Source organism: Pelodiscus sinensis, chromosome 19, assembly GCF_052426305.1.
Source record: "Pelodiscus sinensis isolate ZL-2025 chromosome 19, ASM5242630v1, whole genome shotgun sequence".
NCBI classification, from domain to species: domain Eukaryota; kingdom Metazoa; phylum Chordata; order Testudines; family Trionychidae; genus Pelodiscus; species Pelodiscus sinensis.
The window spans coordinates 11,459,564-11,484,159 of NC_143070.1; the positions used below are offsets into that span (position 1 = coordinate 11,459,564).

The 24,596-nt window shown below is 55.0% G+C and overlaps 1 pseudogene across 1 annotated transcript; it reads left to right on the forward strand.

Annotated features, from left to right (window-relative positions):
* Positions 1 to 1,291: 1,291 nt before the first annotated feature.
* Positions 1,292 to 21,432, forward strand: LOC102463090 (zinc finger protein RFP-like; annotated as a pseudogene). The gene is made up of 7 exons (XR_016347270.1): positions 1,292 to 1,736; positions 6,163 to 6,258; positions 8,679 to 8,909; positions 9,379 to 9,401; positions 12,526 to 12,641; positions 17,673 to 17,720; positions 19,997 to 21,432. The product of XR_016347270.1 is annotated as a zinc finger protein RFP-like (transcript).
* Positions 21,433 to 24,596: the final 3,164 nt, after the last annotated feature.

Consider the following 24,596-nt stretch of genomic DNA (forward strand, 5'->3'; position numbering starts at 1 on the left):
GAAATAACCGAATTGAAAGACCAATGGAGCCCCAAACCTATCTGTTTTCTTCCTTGTTGCTTAATAAGTGAGATAACGAAGGTGGCTTTTTAATACAATGTTGTTTTATGTGGTAAATGCGCAAGGTGGGGGGGTAGGCGGGACTGTCTGTCTTTAGCCGGCAATTCCGGGCAGAGAGGCTGGGAAAGGAAACAGGCTGATCCGCTGGCAGGGAACAGGCCCCAGTGCTAGTGAGAGGAGGCTCCAGCAGGCAGAGACTGCGCTGGGCCAGCCTGCGGGGAGGGGGCTCTGGCCTCCTGCTTCCCTGCCCCCTCTCAGCTCCCTCCTTCCCCGTGGGCTGAGGGGGACGTAGGCCCAGAGCCCAGCCTGCCCCAGGGGAGGGGAAGCCAAGTGCAGGGATGTGGGATGAGGCCTCGTCTCTGGGCTTGAGGCAACAGGGCTTCCCCTCCCCTCTGAGTGTGTGTGGAGGTGAGCGACAGGGCCCGGCCGCAGGGTTTGCGCTGGGGCTTGAGCCCGAGCTGTGAGCCTCGGCCGGACTTCATCCTTCCCCGCTCACTGCTGCCCCTCTGGCGAGCAGCGCACAGGAGGAGCTGGCTTCCCGGGGCAGGGGAGACCGAGGCACCTGCCTGGGAGAGGGGACGGGCTCACGCCAAGGGGCTTTCTGTGGTGCCGGGAGGCGGAGGGAGGCCAGGCACAGGCCAGCGGGAGAAGGGGCAGCGTCTGCTGGGACAGAACAGGAGACACCAAGAAAGAGACACCACGTTTCTGCCTGGTCCCATCAGGGGCCTTTCTGTGTGAGAAGCACCCGGGAAAACCTGCTACGCTGGTGAGCTCCTCTGCCCCGCCCCTGGGATGCCACCCACTTGGGTGCCACTTGCAGATGGGCCAAACTGGACATGGCCTGTGAGCTGCAAATTCATTACTCCCCAGTGCTTCCTGGGTTGATAAGTAATGCTCCCCCATCGAGGTAGCTCATCTCCTTTAGGGGAGCCTGCCTCAGACTCATTCTGAGGCTTCCCTGCAGTGTAGATGCTCGTATTTTGGAATGTATCTTCCAGAACAGCTTATCCTGAAATACAGGGCAGTGTAGATGCACCCTGAGTGCCTAGGCCCAAGTTTGGGGCCAGGCAGATGTTTTGGAGGAGTCACTGTCAGTCTGGACTCATCACACTTCATGCAAAGGCTCCATAGAGTCTGAAAAAGGAAAGAGCAGGAAAACACGCCCAGAAAGGCAGCACTGATTGATACAAACTGCAACCCGCCCATTTCCCAGCGGACGAAACTGAAACTAAATTCTCTGGTCTCCCCTGCGAGTAGCATGGCTGCTGCGAATCCAGCAAAGACACTCCAGGATGAAATGACCTGTCCTCTCTGCCTGGAGTATTTCAATGATCCGGTGTTTCTCGACTGTGATCACAGCTACTGCCGAGCCTGCATCACCCAGTGCTGGGGGGGGGCTCACTGCAGACGTCTCCTGCCCCCAGTGCAGACGGACCTTTCCCCAGGGGAACCTCAGGCCGAACAGGCAGCTGAGGAGTATTGTGGACGCAGCCAGAGCACTCAGGTTGCTGGCAGGGAAGGAACCAGCCGCAGAGAGACTGTGCGAGAAACACCAGGAGCCTCTCAAGCTCTTCTGCAGGGAGGATGAAATCCCCATCTGTGTGGTGTGCGACAGATCCAAGGGGCACCGAGCTCACACCGTGATTCCTGCCGAGGAAGCTGCGGAAGAATTCCAGGTAGGGAAATGCTGATTGCGATTCCTGCCCTCATGGGACGGAGGGGAGCTCTGGGGAGCAGCTCCCGCCCTGGGAATCTAGCCGATAGGATCAGGGGTGGGACTGCAGGAAGCAGGGACAGCCTGGTGATAGGGCACCTGAGTGACCCTCGTGGTATGGGGTAGTCCTGCCTCAGTTTCCCAGAAAAGACCCACAGTGGCATTTTTTTGTGGCCAGTAACAGTCCTGCTCTCCCAGCAGGGACTCTCAGGACTTTGAGGTCTCCTCTGTCTCCAAGGTCCAGGGTCTCCTCTGCCTTCTCCATGGACCTCCTCCCTCTGGCTTTTCCTGTGCCTCTGTTTGACATATCTCTCGCCGGGTTAGATCCCAGGACCCCTCACCCTGCGTTTCATTGTCCCTTCCTGGGGAGGAGAATTGACTACGTCACAGGCAGGGCTGACAACCAATGTTCCTGCTAATATTTTCCATCCATATGTGGAATAAATTTTGTTCTGTGCGCCAATGCATGTGTGTCTGTGCACCACCCGTAGAAACACCCGCTGCCAGCTGTGGGTGACTGGGCGCTCTGCTAATCAGCTGGGCTGCACTGGAATCTCTCCTGGCCTGCTGCCCAAGCACCCGGCCTACAGGGACCCTGCTGAGAGCGCCTGCCTTGAAAGCGTCAGCCAGCCTGTGCCCAGCCTCGTCCCCACCTACCTCTCTTGAGCCACAGGGAGCATCCCAGTCATGCAGGTTTCTCTTTGGGATTTATCTCTGCAGAGTCAGTGGGGAAACCTTGTGCCCAGCATGTGTCTGTTAGGGTTGCCAGATGGTTTAACCAAAAATACCAAAATCTCCCCCACCTCCAAAAAAAACACCAGGGAAAAAACATGGCCCCTTAAGAAATGCCTCTGAGGCCAGACAGCTCCCCTGCGGAAACAGATAAGCAGGGGGGCTGAGCCCAGTTGCTGAGTGTGTGTAGGGTTGCCAGGTATCCAATACTGACTCGAAGAGTCTGTGTTTTTGCCTCCTGGAAGGGAATAAAATCAGAAAATACCAGACATTTCAGGTGCACGGTATTTTCTGAATTTTTTTACCGTACAGGAGATGAAAATACCGCACTGTCCAGGTCAATTCTGGACCTCTAGCAACAGGGGTGGACTGGAACGGTGGGTTACCGGGAATTTCCCGGTGGGCCGTTGGCCAAGGGGCCGGCTCGCTGGTGGCTGCTGGAGGAGGAGGGGGATATACCCAACAAGTTGCTCCTGAGAGCAGCTGTCAGAGTTCTGGCTCTGCATGGGCAGCACGGCCCTTTCTCCCTCCCACCCCTCCCCACTCTAGAGGTATAGTGAAGGCGGGTGGGGAAGCAGTTGCCCCCGCCCCCAGGCACAACGCTGGGGGGTGCCGGGCTGGGGTGGGACCAACGAGCACATGCTGCTCTTGGGTCCAGGAGCTGCCGGCCGGCAAAGTGCTGCTGCCGCTGAGCGGCTCTCTCCAAACTGCAGCTGAAGCAGCCAGCTGGGTGGGAGGACGGGAGCAGTGGTTTTTAAGGTACAGTAATTCCTCACTGAACACGTGCCCGCTTAACATGTTTTCGTGATAGCACGATTTTTTTTTTAGAGAACATTTCTCGCACAACACGACCGTCCCCGAAATAACATGATTTTCCCAAAAAGCCGGACGTTTGCCGACAGCTACATGGGGCTTCCCCTGCCTTCTTGCGTCTGGCGAGGAGGGGTTGCCGGGGAACAGCACGGCCAGCTGCGAACCTCCGCCTCTTTGCAAGGAGGCAGGGGAAGCTCTGCGCAGCTGCCGGCAACCAGCCAGCTGGCAACCATTCCTCCTGCAAGGAGGTTTAACAGTAGTTCGAATTAGGAGCTTTAATTCAAACTACCTAGTCCGTGCCATGTGTAGCCGTGGGCAGGTAGTTTGAACTACGGGGCATTTAAAAATGGCGGCGCCCGGGAACATGCAAATCCCGGGCTTCATTTGCAAGTTCAAATGCCTACATTAGCAGTGTAGACATACCAAAACAAATTCGGCCTTTGCCCCCGGGCACAAAACACCCTCGCTGCGTGCTCCGCCTCTCGTACAGACCTGCTTACACAGCCGTGCTCCACCTGGAGGATCTGGGAGAGAGGGGACTTCCCCCCACCCCCATGTTCCTGCTAATGGGAGCCAGAGCTGGTGCGTGGACTTCAGTAAAATTAGCCCCACGTGGCCCAGCTCCAGGCCCGGCATGTGGTCTGGAGCCCCACAAGCAGCTGGGTCCAGGGCTGTGGGGACTTCTGGGGCCCGACCACAGACTCCAGCCTCACAAACTGGAAGGCAGAAGGTGGGGGAGGAGAACGGTGAAATATAGGGGGAAGGAGAGGGAGAGGAAGGGGCTTGTGCTGAGGGGAGGGGGACAGGTCAGGGGAAGAAAGGGGAAGGCACCAAGGGACAGGGTGGAAGAGAGACAAATGCCGGGGGGCCATGTGGAGACAATGAGGAAAAGGGCAGGAGGGGAGGTGTCCGTGGGAGGGGGGACAGGGTGATGCTGGAGAGGAGAGGAGAGGAGAGGAGAGGAGAGGAGAGGAGAGGAGAGGGGAAGGGCACTGGGAGTTAGAGGGGAGAGGGGGAGGTGCTGGGTGAAAGCTTGAAAGAAGGGCTGGGAATGAGGAAGGGGGTGATGGAGCAAGTCATATGTGAGGGCACAGGGGCATGAGATGAACAGGGGCAGAGGGTGGTGAAGGGGTGGGCATCATGGAAAAAGAGGGCAAAGGGGGCGGGGGCAATGAGGGAAGGGGAAGGCACCAGAAGGATGCAGGGCTAAGGGAAGGTGCAGGTGCCAGCGGATTCTGGGGGTGAAGCAGAAGGGCAGACACCTGCAGGGGAGGGACCAGCACCAGAGGAGAGAGGCAGGGCAGGTGCGTAGAGGGAGGTGTTAGAAGAGGGGATGAGGAGGGGTAGCTCACATGATCAGAGTGGGGCTACTGGAGGAGTGGGCATAGAGGGGAAAGAAAGGCTGGTGGAGGGGGGCAGGTCTCGGGAGGGCTGAGGGCAGTGCGAAGGGCAGGAGTCAGGACAGCAGAGGAGGGTGAGGGATTGGGGGGCAGCAGGCACCAGGGGAGCTGATGGAGCAAGGAGAAGAGACATGGCAGCAGAGGGAAAAGGTAGAGGTTTATAAGATCTTCATTAATAACGTGGGTGCCACAGTGGACCATCCAAACAAGCCACCTGAACTCAGTACAGGTGCACAACACAAAATTCATTCTGCTCATGGGAGGAAACTCTTAAAGGGAACACTTCCCCCAGCCTCTCCGCCCTAGTTAATGTCACACATGTTGGGTTAATGCAATTGCAGGATAGTTGCATGAGGGGGGTTCGGTGGGGGCCAACTAATCCCTATTGGTAGGAGGATGGTGGGAAAAGTCCTTAGGAGGGGTCACATGACACCTTTTACTTCTGGTCATGTGTCCATCTTGCCCCGAGAGTGTTACCTCCAGAGGCCTCGCTCATGGGGGTCAGTAGCATGGTTAACAGGGGTCGGGGTGTGTGTGGCTAATGGGGGTCAAAGAGTAAATTAACAAACATTCTTTGATGTGAAAAAGTGGGCCGTTCTCAACCCATTTCCCGGGCCTATTTTGATTGCCAGTCAACCTCTGTCTGGCAACCCTGGTTTCCATGCTGACGTTCATGGCAATGGCAATAACTGGTAGTGAGTAGAATGCACTGGTGTCTATAGCACCGGCCTCCCCGGGCCCCAGGGAGCAATTGGGGCCCCGTGGGGCCAGGCACCCTATGGACAAGCCAGCCAGAGAGAGCTCCTAGCCCCAGCCACAGCCTCATGCACACGACCTGCAGCAGGCGGGTAAAGAAAGAAGCAGGGGTGGGAACGGGGGAGGGGCACTGAGGATTGTTTGCAAACACCTGCAATCGCCAGAGCTAGGTCATCACGGGTGGCTGCCAGGCCAGATTTCCACCCTGCACCTGCCTGGCTGTGTCCCTCCTCTACACCTCACTCCCCACCCCCATGCACCCTGGCTTCTCAGGACATCCCCGATGCTCTCAGTGTCCCTCCTTTCCTCCAGCTCCCTCCCCTGCGATCTCCCCCACCCCTGTGCATGCAGCCTCTGAGTATGTGACCCCAGCTCCCTATGGTAACAAGGTCTGACAATTTCAAACCCTCTGAAAACACTCCCAGTGTCTATTACTGTGACTCTGTCTCTGATCTCATAAACCTGCCGGGCCCTGCAGTCGTGAGTAGTGTGTGGTTGTGCTGGGCCAGCTCCCCTCCCTCTAGTCCTGAAACTAACAAAAACAGAAACAAAACTAAAAACCTAAACATCTTCGCTGGCAGGACATTACAGAAATGAGTTGAACCAAAAATTATCTATTTTTAAATTATTAGCAAATCTCACATTTGATTTTTTGCTTAGTCACATGAAATATTTCTGCGTCTGCAGGAAAGGCTCCAGGCCCATCTGAAGACTCTGAGAATCAAGAGACAAAAGCTGCTGGGACTGAAAGTGAACAGGGAGAAGACCAGCCAGAAATACCTGGTAGGTACTTAGTATTATGACCCTGCCTTTCTAGCGAGCCAGAGGGAGCTGATCCCGAATCAGACCTAAGGAGCAGCCAGGACAATCTAGTGACCAGATTATTGTTTCCCTTGATCAGCCGGGGAATGAGCACCCAGAAATTACAATTCATTGTTTTAGCAGGATCCCTCCTTAGAGTTGGGCCCTAAACCAGCCACTTCCACCCGCTGGCTATGTCTAGACTGATTTTCCGGAAGTGCTTTTAACAGAAAAGTTTTCTGGAAATTCTTTTAACAGAAAAGTTTTCTGGAAATTCTTTTAACAGAAAAGTTTTCTGTTAAAAGCATTTTTGGAAAAGATCACCTAGATTGGCACGGATGCTTTTCCACAAAATCACTTTTTGCGGAAAAGCGTCCGTGGCTAATCTACACGTGCTTTTGCTCAAAAAAGCCCCGATCGCCATTTTCACGATCGGGGCTTTTTTGCGCAAAACAAATCTCAGCTGTCTACACTGGCCCTTTTGCGCAAAAGTTTTGCGCAAAAGGGACTTTTGCCCGAATAGGAGCAGCATAGTATTTCCGCAAAAAGCACTGATAGGAAGTCAGTGCTTCTGCAAAAAGTAGGAAGTCAGTGCTTTTGCGGAAATTCAAGCAGCCAGTGTAGACAGCTGGCAAGTTTTTCCGGAAAAGCGGCTGATTTTCTGGAAAAACTGGCTAGTCTAGACACAGCCTCTGTGAATTTGTGGACTTCTTTAGAAGTGTCAAAGGGAGGTTCTGTGACCCCTTTGAAAATTGATTGTCTGTGTGAACAGCTGAATTCTATCCAGTGCTTTTTAGTCCAAGTCTTTTACTGATATGGTCCATGGCCCCAAAGGCACAAAGACCACAGGTCGGAAACCACTGTCACACCCACTGTAAACTGAAGCCTCTGGGGATAGTCAACTTAGCCTGTGTGACGGCGCGTTGGGGGTCCCCCGTCTCCTGCACCCCGAAATGGCACAAACAGACTGCACCAGCCGGTGGAATAGAGGAAGTTTATTGCCTCTCCAGGATACAGCACAGCACAGATGGAATCTGGTCACAGAGCTGGGCTAGGATGCCTCAGGCCCCCTTGAGATGGGGGAGACTGGGCCCCTAAACTCCAGCCCCTCTCCCTAGGCTGTCTCCTCCATGCTCCCAGCCCACAACTAACTCACTCTCTTCCAGCTCTGCCCCCCAGCCAGGGCAGCATTCCACCTTCCTTTGTTCCTCTCCATGGAGGGTGTCTGGCCATACTGGTTTGCATTGTGACTCATCCTGTTTTGCTGGGTCGTGGTACCCACGGCAGCCAGTGGGGGTTACCCCAGAGCCAGCAGCATAGAAACCAGCCAGGTACCCCCACTACGTCACAGCCTGTAACAGGATAAACTTAAAAAACAACAAATAGGCTGGTAGCACTTTAAAGAGTAACACAACGTGTAGATGGTTTCATGAGCTTTCATGGGCACAGCCCACTTCTTCAGATGAGAAGAGACCTTATTTCTCATGGAACGATGTTTACAGAAGTCAGAATAGAGCGGCCTGTTATTTTGAATTCATTTATAAATATCAGAATTGCTGTGGAATAACTGCTGCTATTCTGTAATAACGCTGCTGTGTAAACGCACCCTTTCTGCCCGGACAGTTTCTCCATTGCTGTCGTTCACTTTGGGTGCCTGCTTTTCTCTCACAGGTTCATTTGTTTTTTTCTTCCCACCTGTCTCTGCGAGCGTGGCTCTGCGTAGACCTGAACAAATGCTAGATCTTTGCTGGCAGGATATTAACAAAATTAGTTGAACAAAAAAAATCTATTTTTAAAATTATTAGCAAATCACAAATTTGATTTTTTTGCTTGGTCAAATGAATTTGGGCGGGGGGAGGGAGCAAAAATCAGAATGTTTTGTTTCAAGTTGACCATTTCCTTAAAAAATAATTTTATAAAACACAAGGATAGTTTCAAAAATAAGTCAGACTTTAAACTCTAGAAAAAATTAAGCAAATATGTTTATTTGTCATGTATTTATTTCTGCATCATGACAACCAGTGACATCACCAGTAATTCATTAAATGTTCCTTTGGTGACAAATCTGCATTTTCCCAGGAAAAAAATGTAATGCGGAAAATGTCACCAAGAGCTAGTGCTGAGTCCTGCTCCCTGCTGCTTTGGCTCGGCGTCACTGAGACCATCAGCCACACACGATCCAAAGCATGTCAGACACGGAAACATCTTTTATGAGATTCTGGGGCCGTATGGGATGACGTGAGAAAATTCTCTCTCTAGTAACTGCAGGAGACTGTTCACTGTCTGGTAACTTAGAATTTGCAGAGATTCCCCCCTGCACACTCAGCGCTCTGAGAAGGACCCCAGGCTCCATCCATGTTCCCCTAGTGATGGTGATGTTCTTCCTTTGGTTCTTCTTCCAGAAACGGACACAAGCCGAGCGGCAGAAGATTGTGACCCAGTTTCAGCAGCTGCGGCAGTTCCTGGAGGAACAAGAGCGACTCCTGCTGGCCCAGCTGCAGAAGCTGGACGAGATGATAGTGGAGGCAGGGACTGACACTGTCACCAAACTCTCGGAGCAGATTTCCCGGCTCAGCGAGCGGATCCGGGAGCTGGAGGGGAAGTGTCAGAAGCCAGCGAGTGAATTCCTGCAGGTGAGACTGAGGGGGAAATTTTCCAGCTCCCACCACAGAGACAGGACAGCCCCTAACACAGGGGTTCTAAAACTTGTGATACCGCAACCCCCCTCTCAGCTGTTTGCGATCCCCCGGAGGGTCAAGATCCACAGTTTGAGAAACGCTGCCCTAAGAGGTGGGCACAGGAGTCAGAGGTCACCAGGCAGCTCCATGTGTGCCGCCCTGGCATGTGAATTGTTGTTTTGTGCAGACCCACAGGCACAGAGAGACTAGCGATGGCAAAGCCCCATTCGCTCAGGGGATCCGTGGCCCTGGGGCCAGGCAAAGTCTAGTTTCCCCTCACTTGCCAAATCTCTCCCTTGGAATTCACAGTGTGTGTCAGGTGGGACTGAATATATATATATATATATATATATATATATATATATATATATATATATATATATATATATATATATATATATCTCTCTCTCTCTCTCTCTCACAGGAGATCAGAGGCACCTTGACCAGGTAGGTGGCTCTCACCCCCTCACAGCGCTAGGGAAACACTGGGCAGTGAAGTTGTTGCTGCCTCTCCCCAGGGCTCCACAGCAGAACGTGCGGGAAGGTCACATTTGGGATTCAAATCTCTGACCCATTTAACCCTGAGGCCCTCGCCCCTTTAGAGACGACTCTGCAGTTACCCAGGGGAAGGCGCAGACTGGCCTGTGGCATATTCTACCCATGTCACCGCCCTGGGGACTGGCTGCCCCAGGACTGAGGGGTGGGACGTGGGCCTGTCCCTGCTGGGCGCTGGGCACCATTCAGCACAGGGCAGCAGGGATCCAGGGTCTTTCCTGCCCGAGGGCTGTTTGGAGACCTGTGTGTGTTGTGCTTAAAAGAAGCACCCGGGATCTTTTTCAGGGGAATAAGGCAACAGGCCTCATTTACTGAACATACATAGATCAATCAACACTTTATCATATGCATATGATACATCACACTCACGCACTCACACACACAGACACAACCACACTCCATCTTGTTGTTACCAATAGTTGCTCCCCCTAACTGCACTGGCCAGGTGAGTTAGATGGGGGAGGGGTGGAGCCAGGCTTCTGCCTATCCGGATCAATGCTCCCATGTTGACAAGACGAAAATCCGGGGTCCCCCTGCAGGATGCCTCCTATTTATCCCCCTCGTGGATCCAGTTAGTCATCACCTCGCCTTTATAATGCTTCTAGGAAAGTTCTTCCAAGGGCAGGCACTTGCTGCTGGACTCCCAAGTCGTCTGTATGTCCAGTCTTCTTAATGAGCTCACTGCACATGTATTGGCTTGGGTCTGGATCCCAGACTTTCTCCACCTTTGCAGCTGCTGCTGGAGGTGCTCCCCTTTCATTCTCCATTCACACCTCATTCATTTCAACAGGGCAATCAAGGAAAGGGGAGAGTTCAAAAGACATTTTTTCTTTACCTCATACAAAGTTTCTTAATACAAGGATTCTTTAAATTGGCTTCCGCACCTAATGACTGGAAGGTAGCTAACGTGACACCAATATTTAAAAAGGGCTCTAGAGGCGATCCTGGCAATTACAGACTGGTAAATCTAAGTTCAGTACTGGGCAAATTAGTCAAAATAATAGTAAAGAAACAAAATTGTTAGGCATGTAGAAGAACATAATTTGTTGGACAAAAGTCAACATGGTTTCTGTAAATGGAAATCCTGTCTTACTAATCTTCTAGGGAATGTCTACACTAGCCCCCTAGTTTGAGCTAGGGTGGCTAATGTAGACATTCGAACTTGCAAATGAAGCCCGGGATTTAAATATCCCGGACTTTATTTGTATGTTCCCGGGCGGGCGCCATTTTTAAATGCCCTTAGTTCGAACTGACTGCCCATGGCTATATGCGGCAGTCAGAAGTGAATCTGAACTAAATCCTTAGTTCGTATTAACTGTTACTCCTCCTGCAATGAGGTGTAACAGTTAATCCAAACTAAGGACTTAGTTTGGATTAACTTCTGACTGCCACATGTAGCCACGGGCAGTCAGTTCGAACTAAGGGCATTTAAAAATGGCGCCCGCCCGGGAACATACAAATGAAGCCCGGGATATTTAAATCTCGGGCTCCATTTGCAAGTTCGAATGCCTACATTAGCCACCCTAGTTCGAAGTAGGGGGTTAGTGTAGATATACCCATAGAGTTCGTAGAAGGGGTTAACAAACATGCAGACAGGGGGATCCAGTAGATATAGCATACTTTGATTTTCAGAAAACTTTTGACAAGGTTTCTCACCAAAGGCTCTTGTGTAAATTACATGGCCATGGGATAAGAGGGAAGGTCCTTTCTTGGACTGAGAACTGGTTAAAAGACAGGAAACAAAGGGTAGGAATAAATGGTAAATTTTCAGATTGGAGAGGGGTAACCAGTGGTGTCTCCCAAGGGTCAGTCCTGGGACCAATCCTTTTCAACTTATTCATAAATGATCTGGAGAAAGGGGTAAGCAGTGAGGTGGTAAAGTTTGCGGATGATACCAAACTGTTTAGGATAGTCAAGACAGAAGCAGACTGTGAGGGACTCCAAGAAGACCTCACCAAACTGAATGATTGGGCAACAAAATGGCAAATGAAATTTAATGTGGATAAGTGTAAAGTAATGCACATTGGGAAAAATAACCCCAACTATACGTACAGTATAAAGGGGGCTAATTTGGCTACGACAAATCAGGGAAGAGCTCTTGGAGTTATCGTGGATAGTTCCCTGAAAACTTCCACACAGTGTGCAGCAGCAGTCAAAAAGGCAAATAGGATTCTAGGAATTATTAAGAAAGGATAGAAAATAAGACACGGAATATCTTACTGCCCCTGTATAAAACTATGTATGCCCACATCTTGAATACTGTGTACAGATGTGGTCTCCTCACCTCAAAAAAGATATTTTGGCCTTGGAAAGGGTTCAGAAAAGGGCAAGTAAAATGATTAGGGGTTTGGAATGGGTTCCATATGAAGAGAGGTTAAAATGACTGGGACTTTTTAGTTTAGAAAAGAGGAGACTAAGGGGAGATATGATAGAGGTCTATAAAATCATGAGTGGAGAGGGTGAATAAAGAAAAGTTATTTATTAGTTCCATAATAGAAGAACTAGAGGACACCAAATGAAGTTAATGGGTTGCAGGTTTAAAACGAATAGAAGAAAGTTCTTCTTCACACAGCATGTAGTCAACCTGTGGAACTCCTTGCTGCAGGAGGCTGTGAAGGCTAGGACTATAACAGAGTTTAAAGAGAAGCTAGATAATTTCATGGAGGTTAGGTCCATAAAAGGCTATTAGCCGGGGGTAGAAATGGTGTCCTTGTTCTCTGTTTGTCAGAGGCTGGAGAGAGATGGCAGGAGACAAATCGCTTGATCATTGTCTTCGGTCCATCCTCTCTGAGGCAACTGGTGCTGGCCACTGTTAGCAGACAGGATATTGGGCTAGATGGACCTTTGGTCTGACCCAGTACGGCTGTTCTTACGTTCTTTTTCTTTTTGTTTTCTTTGTTTCTCCCCCAGGGAGGGGAGGGGGTCCGTGAAATTTTCATGGATTGAAAAGAGGTCCATATGCTTGAAAAGGCTGAGAATCACTGCATTGCCACCATGGGATGTTGCTTCTCCCCAGGTGTGAGAAGGGGCAGGCCCAGCAGCCGGATGAGATGGCTCCTCAACTGGAAGAGCGAGTCCATGGTTTCTCCCAGAAAGTGACTGCGCTGTCGGAGACGCTGAGGGAGTTCAAAGGTACCTTGGGGGGATGGAGGAGGGGAAAGTGGGACCCTGGAAGGAGAATGGCGCTGGTCAATTGGTTCATAATTAGATGATGCTTCCATATAACTGCGGGGTGAATGACACTGGCTTGGGTTCCAAGACACTCAGGCTGATTAATTCAAACCCTTGTTTGTTCAGAAGCAGTTTTTGCAATTTCAGTGAGTGTGAGAGTGAGAAACGCCAGAGAGAGAGAAACACGCCCAGTTCCCTTCTCCTGGGGCATAGGCGAGTCATGGTGCATTTCTCCTGTGATAGCAGGATGACCCCTGACAGTATCTGACCTGTTAGAACCATCCAGATTATACCCGGATGAGTTCTGTTCCAATCCCCTTTGTGTTGGGGACAGTCAGTACCTTGTGTGATTTGTGCACAGCTCACACAGGAACTTTGAATTGCTGGAGGGTTTTTGCTGCTCAAGCAATTTTCAAGTTACTCTCTTTTCTGATGTGCATGGGGCACTTCTCTGCAGGGGGTTCTGGACGTCGCTCCCTGGCCTGGGCAGGTCACTCTGGGTATCTCTGCAAACACCTTGTGTGAGCAACACATCTGGGTCCTGCAAAGCAACTCAGGAACACGGCACTTTAAGAGCAAGGTCACTGTAGAAAACTTTTCCCTTCTGGCAAGCACACGGCTCACCAGGCCCAAGCGGAGCCAATCAGCATCAATGCTGGGGGGCAATAATTCTAGGTGGGGGCCACTACAAGATTTTGGAAAGTGGCCAAGGCCCACACTTTGCTATGGTGGGGGTGCAGGGTTTAGGGTGGGTGTTGCATACAGAAGGCCACACAGGGTAAGGGACTGGGCTGCAGGAGATGGTGTGGGGTCTGAGAGGGAGTTTGGGGTGGTGACCAGGGTCGCAGATTAGGGTGTAGGGTCAGGGAGGGGGTCTGGATGCCGGTGAGGATTCTGGCCTGGGGGAGAAGTGTAGGAGGGGGGTACAGGTTCGGGGAGGGAGCTGTGACCTGGGAGAAGGGGAAAAGGGGGGTGCAGACTGCAGAGGGTGTGGGTGGTGACCTGGGGCAGGGGAATGGGAGGAGGTGTGGATGTAGGAGAGGATTCTGGCCTGGGGGAGGGGTGCAGGAGGGGCTACAGGGTCTGGGAGGGAGTTATCACCTGGGACAGAGGGTACAGAGTGGGGGTGCAGGAGAGGCTGGGGTGCCAAAGGCAGCTCTGCAGCACCCCCAAGGCAGGCTGAGCTCCCTGCCTGCTGCAGCCCCAGATCACTTTAAACTGCAGGCTGCTCCCTCCATGTGGCTCTAAGGCTGTGGTCACCAACCAGTAGATCATGAGCTACCGGTAAATCTCAGGGGCTCTAAGAGTAGCTCTTGAGCCCTCTCTGAACTGTGCGCCTGCGCAGTACATTTACATTAGATTTCCTCATTTGAGGAGCAGCTACTCACCAAGCAACAACACAGGTGAGTAGCTGTGAGGAATGGTGGGAATGTCCCCTAGCGCTGCCCCCTGGGGGCTGCGGGACCAACCAGGCAGCACCTCAGGTGTCCTCGATTCAGCCGCTGCTGAAATTGACCAGCGGCTGACTCTAGGAAGGCTGAGGCAGAGCTGCTCTGCCCGGGGCTTCCTAGAATCAGCAGCTGGTCAATTTCAGCAGCGGCTGACTTGGGGAGGCCTGGGGTGCTGCTGGGTTGGTCCTGCAGTGCTGCTCCTCGGCGCTAAGGGACCAACCCGGCAGCCTCCCAGCTGCTCTTCCCCAGGGATCCTGATTCAGCCGCTGCTGAAACTAACCAGTGGCTGACTCAGGGAGGCCCGGGGCAGAGCAGCTCTGCCTCGGGCTTCCTGGAGTCAGCTGCTGATCAGTATCAGCAGCGTCTGACTTGGGGACACCTGAGGCAGAGCAGCTGGGGTGCTGCCGGGTTGGTTCCGCAGCGCCGAGGAGCGGCGCTGCGGGACCAACCCAGCAGCACCCCAGCTGCTCTGCCCCAGGCTTCCCCAAGAGCAGCTGGGGTGCTGCCCAGTTGGTCTCGCTGCGCCAAGGGTCGGCGCTACCCGACCAACCCGGCAGCACTCCAGCTGCTCTGCCCCAGACGTCTCCGATTCAGCCGCTGCTGGTCAGTTTCAGCAGCGGCTGAATCAGGGACGCCTGGGGCAGAGCCAGACTATCGGAAGGGGGGGCTATGAAGGGTCTGGGGTGGCACGCTCCCCCACCCCAGATCCCTCATAGCCCCCCCTTCTGATAGTCCGGCATATCTGATAATCTGGCACCCCCTGGGTCCCAAAGGTGCCGGATTATCGGAAGTTTACTGTAATATGATCCACAGTAACAAAATTGGCCTTTTCCCCTGGGTGCAAAACACCCTCGCTACGTCTCTGGTATGGACCCGCTTACACAGGCATGCTCTGCATGGTGGGTCGGGGGGGTGACTTCCCCCAACCCCTGTGTTCCTGCTAATGGAATGCGTGGACTTCAGTAAAATTAACATTGTGCCGCCCAGCTCCAGGCCTGAAATATGGTCTGGAGCCCCGCAAGCAGCTGGGGTCAAGGCTGCAGGAACTTCTGGGGCCCAATCGCAGACTCCAGCCCCGCAAACTGGAAGGAAGAAGGTAGGTGGGATAGGGGAAGGGGGAAAATAGGAGGAAGGACTGGGAGAGGAAGGGGCTTGTGCTGAGGGGAGGAGGGCAGGTCAGGGGAAGGCACCAAGGGATGGGTTGGAGGAGAGACAAATGCCAATCATAGAATAATAGAGTACTAGGACTGGAAGGGACTGCGAGAGGTCATCGAGTCCAGTCCCCTACCCTCATGGCAGGACCAAATACTGTCTAGACCATCCCTGATAGACATTTATCTAACCTACTCTTAAATAGCTCCAGAGATGGGGATTCCACAACCTCTCAAGCAGAGGAGAGTGAGGGGTTGGGGGGCAGCAGGCACCAGGGGAGCTGATGGAGCAAGGGGAAGAGACATGGTAGCAGAGGGAAAAGGGAGAGGTTCATAAGATATTTATTAATAACGTGGGTGCCACAGTGGCACATCCAAACAAGCCACCTTAACTCAGTACAGGTGCACAACACAAAATTCATTCTGCTCATGGGAGGAAACTCTTAAAGGGAACATTTCCCCCAGCCTCTCTGCCCCCGAGTTAATGTCACACACGTTGGGCTAATGCAATTGCAGGATAGTTGCATGAGGGGGGGTTCGGTGGGGGCCAACTAATCCCTATTGGTAGGAGGATGGTGGGAAAAGTTCTTAGGAGGGGGTCCCATGACACCTTTTACTTCTGGTCATGTGTCCATCTTGCCCCAAGCATGTTACCTCCAGAGGCCTGCTTAATGGGGGTCAGTAGCATGGTTAACAGGGGTCAGGGGCGTAGTTAATGGGTCATGGGTGTATGTGGCTAATGGGGGCCAAAGAGTAAATTAAAAAACATTCTTTGATGTGAAAAAGTGGGCCGTTCTCAACCCATTTCCTGGGCCTATTTTGATTGCCAGTCCGCCCCTACCCCAGGGCGGTGCAGCCCCCACAGATGCAGGTGGGGATGGTAGGAGCTGCAGGGGCAGTTCTTGGGGACCAAAAGGGGCCATTTGAAATCTGGCCTCTCAGTTACAAGCTGTTTGCTGGAGCTGGGCCCAGCCCCTCCCTGAGCTCTGGTCCTGCCTCTTGTGCTGCCTCCCAGCAGCTGCAGGCCCAAGGCCTGTCTCTGAGAAGGTGGGGGAGGGGAGGGATGGAGAAGGCAGTGGGGAGGGACAGGGAGACGTGGGCTGTGTAACACTGGGCCTCTGGCTCTCTGGTCCCTGGCCCAGGCACACGGGACCATTGTAACCGGGATGTGACTCTGCCTAAGCCAAGCCCGACTCCGGCCCCTGCAGCCACTGAGCAGTGGGTCACAAGTGGCCTCCCCACCCTGCTCTGCCGGCACAGGGTGGATATGGACCATGGAGCCCACCACCCTGCCTCAGTTTCCCCAGGGATAAAGTGGTTTTCTCCTCATTCTGATTGCTGCCTCTGGAGGCCAGCACCCCATCGTGCTGCTCCATGTAGACACACTAAGCAAACAGCCCTGCAGCGCCCAGCGAGAGCCAGGAGTTCACACACAACCCCTCACCTCCCATTAGCATCAAGGGTAGGGTTGCCAGGTGTCCGGTGTTCTATCAGACAGCCTGATTGTTGTGCCCTCTATCCAGTAAAAAAATTTTGAAAAATACTGGACATGTGCAGTGTCCGGTATTTTCTGGTTTTCTGGCATCCAGAAGCCTGAAGGGGGCGGGGGAGTGGCTGGGAGGGGGCGCGACCTGCGCTGGGAGTGATGCCTTGGGGAGGAGGGGAAGCCTTGTGTGTGCTCCTGAGCGCTGGACAGGCACGTTGTGGAGCTGCAGCCGGACTCGCTTCACTGGGACTGTGCATGGGACAGGCAGCACCTCCGGATCTGCACATGCCCGGGTTAGTCCTGCTCCCCTCTGGCCGATACGCTCCCTCTGCCAAGCCCTGCTTCCTGCCGGCTGGTTCTCCTTCTCCCAACCTCCCCCGGCCAACCCCACTCCTACTGGCCACCCCCCTCCACCCTGATCTCCCCCGGCCAGCCCTGCTGTCCCCAACCCTTCCCGTCCCCTCCAGCTCTGCTTCCTTCCAGGTGCCCATCCCCCAATCTCCCCCGGCCAACCCCGCTGCCCCTGAACCCCCTCTGCCAGCTCTGCTTCCCGCCGGCTGCCCCCCCCCCCCGATCTCTCCCAGCCAGCCCCGCTGCACCCGAAGCCCCCCTCCCACCAACTCTGCTTCCCCCCCCCCTCCTCCCAGCCAGCCCTGCTCCCCTCCCGGATGGTCCCTTCCCCCCTCCCCCATCAAGTGTGTCCAGTAATTTTTTTAGACTACCTGGTAACCCTAATCAAGGGACTAAAGTGCCAAAAGCTGCTTTGATGCCAAAGTCTCTGCAGGGCCTGGGCCTAGGCACCGACAAAAGGCGGGAAGTGAACAAGGCCTGAGTGTGTCTGTGACGTGACAACCCGGCTCTGGGCTCCCCGTGCAAACCTGAATCTCCCCCTCTCCTCCCCCAGACTCTCTGCCGGATGCACTGGAGGGACCCCTCAGCCTGTATAGACCAGGTGAGCTGCCTCAGGCCTCGTGCCCCCCTCAGAGCCAGGCCTGCTGTCAGGCGCAGTGCGGTGCCAAAGGACAGGCACCGGGCAGGCTGTTTAGCACCTCTGGCCAGGCCCCAGCCATGGGAACAGAGCCACAAACTGCCCCTCCCCCAGCTTTCACCGGCACAGGGGCCTCCTCCTGCCTCCAAACGCCTCCTCCTGAGCCAGCCCAGAGCCCCAGCCCAGAGTCCAACCCCCCAGCCCAGAGCCCTTTATCTCCAGGAATCCCCAAGGGTATGTCTACACTACAAAGTTAATTCGAACTAACAGACGTTAGTTAGAATTAACTTTGATAGGCGCTACACATGCAAACCGCTAGTTCGAACTTAATTCAAACTAGCGGAGCGCTTAATTCGAACTAGGTAAACCTCATTCTACGAGGACTAAGCCTAGTTCGAATTAACTAGTTTGAATTAAGGGCTGTGTAGCCACTTAATTCGAACTAGTGGGAGGCTAGCCCTCCCCAGCTTTCCCTGGTGGCCACTCTGGGCACCACCAGGGAAACTATTCTGCCCCCCTCCCAGCCCTGGAGCCCTTAAAGGGGCACGGTCTGGCTACGGTGCCCATGCCAGGTGCAAGCCTGCCAGCACTAGCCAGCCACCCGCTGCCACCCAGCCCTCCGCCTCTTCCCGGGACTAGGCTGGCGGCTCATGGGAGCCTGCCCAGGTCCGCAAGAGGCGGGCGCCTGCCTGGTTTAGTGAAGACCTCATCCACAACCTCCGCACTAGGCACAGGAAAGTGGCCGTCTAGGGCAGGATAGCTGCCAGCCTGGCCACCCAGGAGCAGGTTTGCATGAAAATCAGGGTGGTCCAGTGAGACCCCCAACCCTGAGCCCTGAACTTAGAATAGCCGTCCTGGGTCAGACCAAAGGTCCATCTAGCCCAGTAGCCTGTCTGCCAACAGCGGCCAACACTAGGTACCCTGGAGGGAATGGACCAAAGACAATGACCAACCCATTTGTCTCGTGCCATCTATCTCCAGCCTTCCACAAACAGAGGCCAGGGTCACCATTTCTGCCCCCTGGCTAATACCACTCCATGGACCCAACCTCCATAAATTGATCTAACTTCTTTTTAAACTCTGTTCTAGTTGTAGCCTTCACAGCCTCCTGCAGCAAGGAGTTCCACAGGTTGACTCTTTGCTTTGGGAAGAAGAACTTTCTGTTACTAGTTTGAAGCCTGCTACCCATCCCTTCCCCTTGTTCTCTGGGGAAGGGAGTGGGGAGGTCCAAGAGGGGAGTTTCTCTTCCCCCCAGTGACTGACGGGCTGTGCCCAGCATGGACTCTGGGGCACGTGGGGACGTTGCTCTTTCTCCTGCTCCCAGCAGAGGACCCAAGAGTCCATGGGAGGGTCCCTGCTCTGCCGGGGGGAAGGGATGGATCAAACCAGTCCTGGGCCCATGGCAGGCAGCTGGGGAGCTGCTGAGAGCAGAGCTCTGGTCCTGTTCCCCTTTTCGTCTCTCCCCACGTGAGCTCAGCTTCTCTTTCCCTCCACCCAGCCCCCGCTGGGACCCCCCTCAGCTCCCTGAGCCCCTCTTCCTTCTGTCAGCCCCTGAGTCAGCCTCTGCCATGGCTGGGACAGAGACACCCCCGATCCCTCCGCACGGCGCCTGGGCACCCCCAGGGCAGGACTCGCCTTGTTCAGCCTCTTCCCGCCCAGCTCAGCTGGGGCCGGTCCCTGCCCCTCCCTGCTGGCTCTGCGGGGTCTGGGCGCTGGGCCGGAGGCTGAGCAACCTGCTGGGGGGCAGGTTGGAGCTCGGCCCAGAGCCCCAGCGCGGCAGGAAAGGAGCCAAGCCCAGACGGGCCGTGCGGGGGAGACATGTCCCAGGGGGAATCACAAACCCTGCCCAGAGGCAGCTGGGACCCGGGGACATTTCAATGGGGAGGGGCCTAGCCGAGGGCAGGGCCTGGATTCAGCCAGCCCTGACCAGGCAGTTTCCATCCCGTCCCTCTGGGGTCCCCGGCCCAGAGTCGCTTGTCCCCAGCCCAGGGAGAGGGGGGCAGATTCCCAGTGTCAGGGCCCCTCTGACCCCTTCTCTCTGCCACGGCCCCTCCCTGCCAGAGGAGTGAGCTGCCCCTTGGGCTGGGCTGAGACCTCAGGGCTGCTCCCCACTCAGAGCCGGGCGCCCCTGGAGGAAGGAGAGTCCCTGAGTCACTGCCCAGCTGGGGCAGATTCTGTCCCTGACGCCATCGACCCCCCCAGGGCTGAGCTCTGCCCCTCACGCTCTGATTCTCCCCCAGCCAACGTGACTCTGGATCCAGACACGGCGCATCCCCAGCTCGTCCTGTCAGAGGATGGGAAACGTGTGAGACTGGGAAACACACGGCAGCCACGGCCCGACATCCGGGAGAGATTTGACAGTGTGTCCTGTGTACTCGGCCGTGAGGGCTTCACCTCAGGGAGACATTACTGGGAGGTGGAGGTGGGGGATGGGCAATACTGGGCTTTGGGGGTGGCCAGAGAGTCTGTGAAGAGGAAGGGAGGGATCATTCCACCCCCCAAGGAAGGGATCTGGTCTCTGGGGGTGGCCAGACAGTCTGTGAGCAGAAAGGGAGGGATCAGCCTGAGCCCCAAAGAGGGGATCTGGGCTGTGGGGTGGTGGTGGGGTCAGTTCCGGGCTCTCACTGACCCTGCAACCCCCCTGCCCCTGAGCCCCCCCAGCAGGATCCGGGTTTGTCTGGACTGTGACTGGGGGCTGGTGACATTTATCGATGCTGCTGCCAAAGCCCCGATCTTCACTTTCCCGCCGGGCTCCCTCCCTGGGCAGAGCATCCGACCCTGGATCTGGGTGGGGTGGGGCACAAACACCGAGCTCCGACTGTCTCCCTGACAGCAGCCCCTCTGGCCTCACACACCCCAGTCTGTGTGACCCTGGAGGACTCCTCTGTACCCAGCCCCTGGCTCCTCACCTCTATGACCCCTGGAAGCTCCTTCCCCTCCCTCCCTGCAGCTCCACTTAAGGGAGGTGGAAGGACAGAGGAGCAGACAGGCCCTGAAGGGCAGAGCTGGAGGCTGGATAGAGACAGAACTAGCAACCTTGCTGGGGACAGGCAGAGTTCAGATCAGGTCACACAAATCATCCACCCCCATGGCTCTGCCCCTCACTAGTCCCCTCTCCCCTCCCCCACCTTTGGGCTCTGGGGGCCAGCTGGGCTCAGGAAAGCAGCTGGCCCTGGCTCCTGAAGCTGCTGCCTGCTGGGAACGTTGCTCTCCCCTGCAGAGCTGGAGACAAGGAGCGAGCTCCAGGCGGGGGCTGGGCTATTGCAACGCTGAACGGCGATGCCTGGAATTGTAGCTGCCCAGAAAATCCCTGGCATGACGCTGTGAGCCCCCAGCCTGAGTGACGGGGGATAGGAGTGTCTGGGACAAGCCAGCAGGCCCGGCAGGGAGCTGCTTGAGCTAGTCTATGGGGGGCGCTCACCAGGGAACATCAGAGCAGCCAGACTGGGTCAGACCAGAGGCCCATCCAGCCCCGTGTCCTGTCGGCCCACAGTGGCCAGTGCCAGGTGCCCCAGAGGGAGAGAACAAAACAGGGAACGTCCAGTGACCCCTCCCCGTCACCCATTCCCAGCCCCCCACACACAGAGGCAGGGACCCCTCCCTGCCCAGCCCCTGTGTAACTTTTGTGTCGGGAACTGAGAGTGAATCATTTGCTTTAATAAAATGTTTCCATCTGCTCCTGTCTGGTTGCTCTCTGGTGTGTTCCCCCCTCTAGGAAATGGATTGTTGCCGCAAAGGGGGATTTCTTGCGCAAGAAATCGCTATGGCTAAACTGGCCATCAGCGCTTTCTTGCGCAAGAGGGCGTCCACATCTCTTGTGCAAAAGCACATGCCAGTGTAGACGCGCTCTTGTGGAAGACTTTTTGGGCAAGAACTCTTCCGCAAAACAGTTCTTGCGCAAGAAGCTGCCAGTGTAGACGTAGCCTGAGGGACACAGGAGTCAGAGTAAGAAGTCCTACAGCTTGGCAATATTTTGAAACCATTTTGAAATAACTACATGCTGTGTAGAGATGGACTAACTTATTTCAAAATAAAGTTGCAGTGTAGACACGGGCTGTGTCTACACTGGGCCACTTATTCCGGAAAATCAGCCGCTTTTCCGGAATAAGCTGCGAGCTATCTACACTGGCCCCTTGAATTTCCGGAAAAGCAACGACTCTCTACTGTACAAAATCAGCCGCTATTCCGGAAAAACTATTCTGCTCCCGCTCGGGCATAAGTCCTTATTCCAGAACACTGTTCCGGAAAAGGGCCAGTGTAGACAGCCCAGTAGTCTTTTCCGGAAAAAAGCCCCGATCGCGAAAATGGGGATCGGGGCTCTTTTCCGGAAAAGTGCGTCTACATTGGCCACGGACGCTTTTCCAGGCAGTGAATAGCCAGCACGGCTCTTCCATTGACCTGGGGGAAGGGCGCGGGTGAGTCACTCCGCTAGGGGCTGTGGGCGGGAAGGAGAGGCAGAGGACAGGTGGGATGGAGTAAAGCAGCCCCTTGCCTCCTCCTTCTGACTGCTCCATCCCAGCACTGGGCCATGGGAACGAGGACCCCGGTGAGCCAAAGGATTCGGAGCAGCGGGGTGTCCTCCAGCCCTGAGCTGAGTCCAGCCTCTCAGGTCCAGCTCAACCACTCCCATGGCTTGCCCAGGTACCAAACCCAGGTCAATGGAACCTTCCCCCCCCGCCACAAGTTCTCACATTCCTCTGTCGGCAGGCCCCAAAACCTGCCTCTCTGCAGCTGCTCCACTGGCAAAGGCTGCAGGTCTGGTTTCTGCCTCTGGGCCAGGGCTGCAGAGGGAGGGGCCACAGCCAGGGCCAGCTCTAGGTTTTTTGCCACCCCAAGCAAAACATTTTTGGCCTCCCCCTTCCCCTGCCCTTGGCCCGCTGCTGCAGGAGAGGCCCTGAGGAGGAAAGTGCCCCTTGCACCTGGCGGCTCTTTGACTCCCATCCCCCTCCGGCCAAACCCAGCCTAGTCCTGTCCCCCCTCCACACACCCCGACCCCCCCCCCACTGAACCCAGTTTCCACCTTCTCTCCCCTCCCAGCCAAACCCGATCCTCTACCTCCCCCAACTGACTCTGTCTCTTTCCCCGCCGAAGCCCCGTGTCCCCTCCCCGCAGCAGGTGCGGGAACGTGGGAGCGCCCCGTGGCGCGTATCATTCTTCCCAGGGGCCGGGTGAGGCAGCAAGAGCACCCGCCCCCCTGCAGGCCCCGGCTCCACCCCGTCCCTTGCCCTGGGGCCACAGGCAGGCCTGCGGGGCGGTGAGGTTGGCCAGGATCCGCCCCTGGACATGGGCCGCTCCAAGCAGGTGCTCGATTTGCTGGTGCCTAGAGCCAGTGCGACCACAGAAAGTGAAGCCCTCCGTTTTTGCGACCATTGCGGTTTCTGTCATGCATACGTGAAATTCGTTGCTACTGCTCAGGACTTGCTACCTGGGTCAGAGGTTGCAAAATCCAAGGGATGGGGTGTAAGTCTGGGTACGTCTACACTACAGTGCTAATTCGAACTAACTTAGTTCGAATTAGTTAATTCGAACTAAGCTAATTCGAACTAACGCGTCTAGAACTAAAAACTAGTTCGAATTAGCGTTTTGCTAATTCGAACTAGCACGTCCACATTGAGTGGACCCTGAACAGGGCTTAAGGATGGCCGGAAGCAGTGCCGGCAGGGCATCAGAGGAGGACTTAGAGCGTGGAGCTGCTGTCTCAGGCTAGCCGAGGGCTGCACTTAAAGGGTCCCGACCCCCACCCCGGACACACAGTTCTCAGGGGTGCCCCGCTTGCAAAGCAGTCCTGGCTTGGAGTGCCCGGAGTACCCACACTGGGCACATCACACCACTCGGCCATCAGCCCGGCTGCACTTGCCGCAGGCTGCCATCTGGGGAGAGGGGGCAATCGGGGGGCTGCAGGAGAGCTTCCACCCCCAGAAGCCCGCAGAGCCAGCCCAGTCCTCCCCATCGGGGGCTCGTACCCCATTCCTCCCTCACCTCCTTCCACTTACCCTTCCCTAGCCCCCCTTCTTATTGATGTACAAAATAAAGATAACGTTTCTTCCAACATTGACTCTGTCTTTATTGAACAAAATTGGGGGAGACTGGGAAAAGGAGGTGGGAGAGGGGAAGAGAAAGGCTGGGAGAGGGGAGGGCAACTAACATGATCCGGGGTTGGGAACAGGTCCCAGATGAAGAGAGGCTACAGAGACTGGGACTGTTCAGCTTAGAAAAGAGGAGATGGAGCGGGGACAGGATAGAGGTCTCTAAAAGCAGGGGTTGGGTGGAGAGGGTGCATTCAGAAAAGTTCTTCCTGAGTTCCCCTAAAGAAGGACTAGAGGACACCAAAGGAAAGGAATGGGTAGCAGGCTTGAAACTAGTAAGAGAAAGTTGTTGTTCTTGACAAAGCAAAGAGTCAACCTGTGGAACTCCTTGCTGCAGGAGGCTGTGAAGGCTACAACTAGAACAGAGTTTAAAGGGAAGTGAGATCAAGTCATGGAGGTTGGGTCCATGGAGTAGTCTTAGCCAGGGGGTAGGAGTGGTGTCCCTGCCCAAAGTTTGTGGAAGGCTGGAGAGGGATGGCACGAGACAAATGGCTTGGTCACTGTCTTCGGTCCATCCCCTCCAGGGTCCCTAGGGTTGGCCGCTGTCGGCAGACAGGCTACTGGGCTAGATGGACCTTTGGTCTGACCCAGGACGGCCATTGTAAGCTCAGGGCTCAGGGTCGGGGGTCTCAGTGGACCCCCTTGATTTTCATGCACACCTGCTCCTCGGTGGCCAGGCTGGCAGCTCTCCTGCCCTAGACGGCCACTTTCCTGTGCCTAGTGCAGAGATCATGGACGAGGTCCACAATGTCCG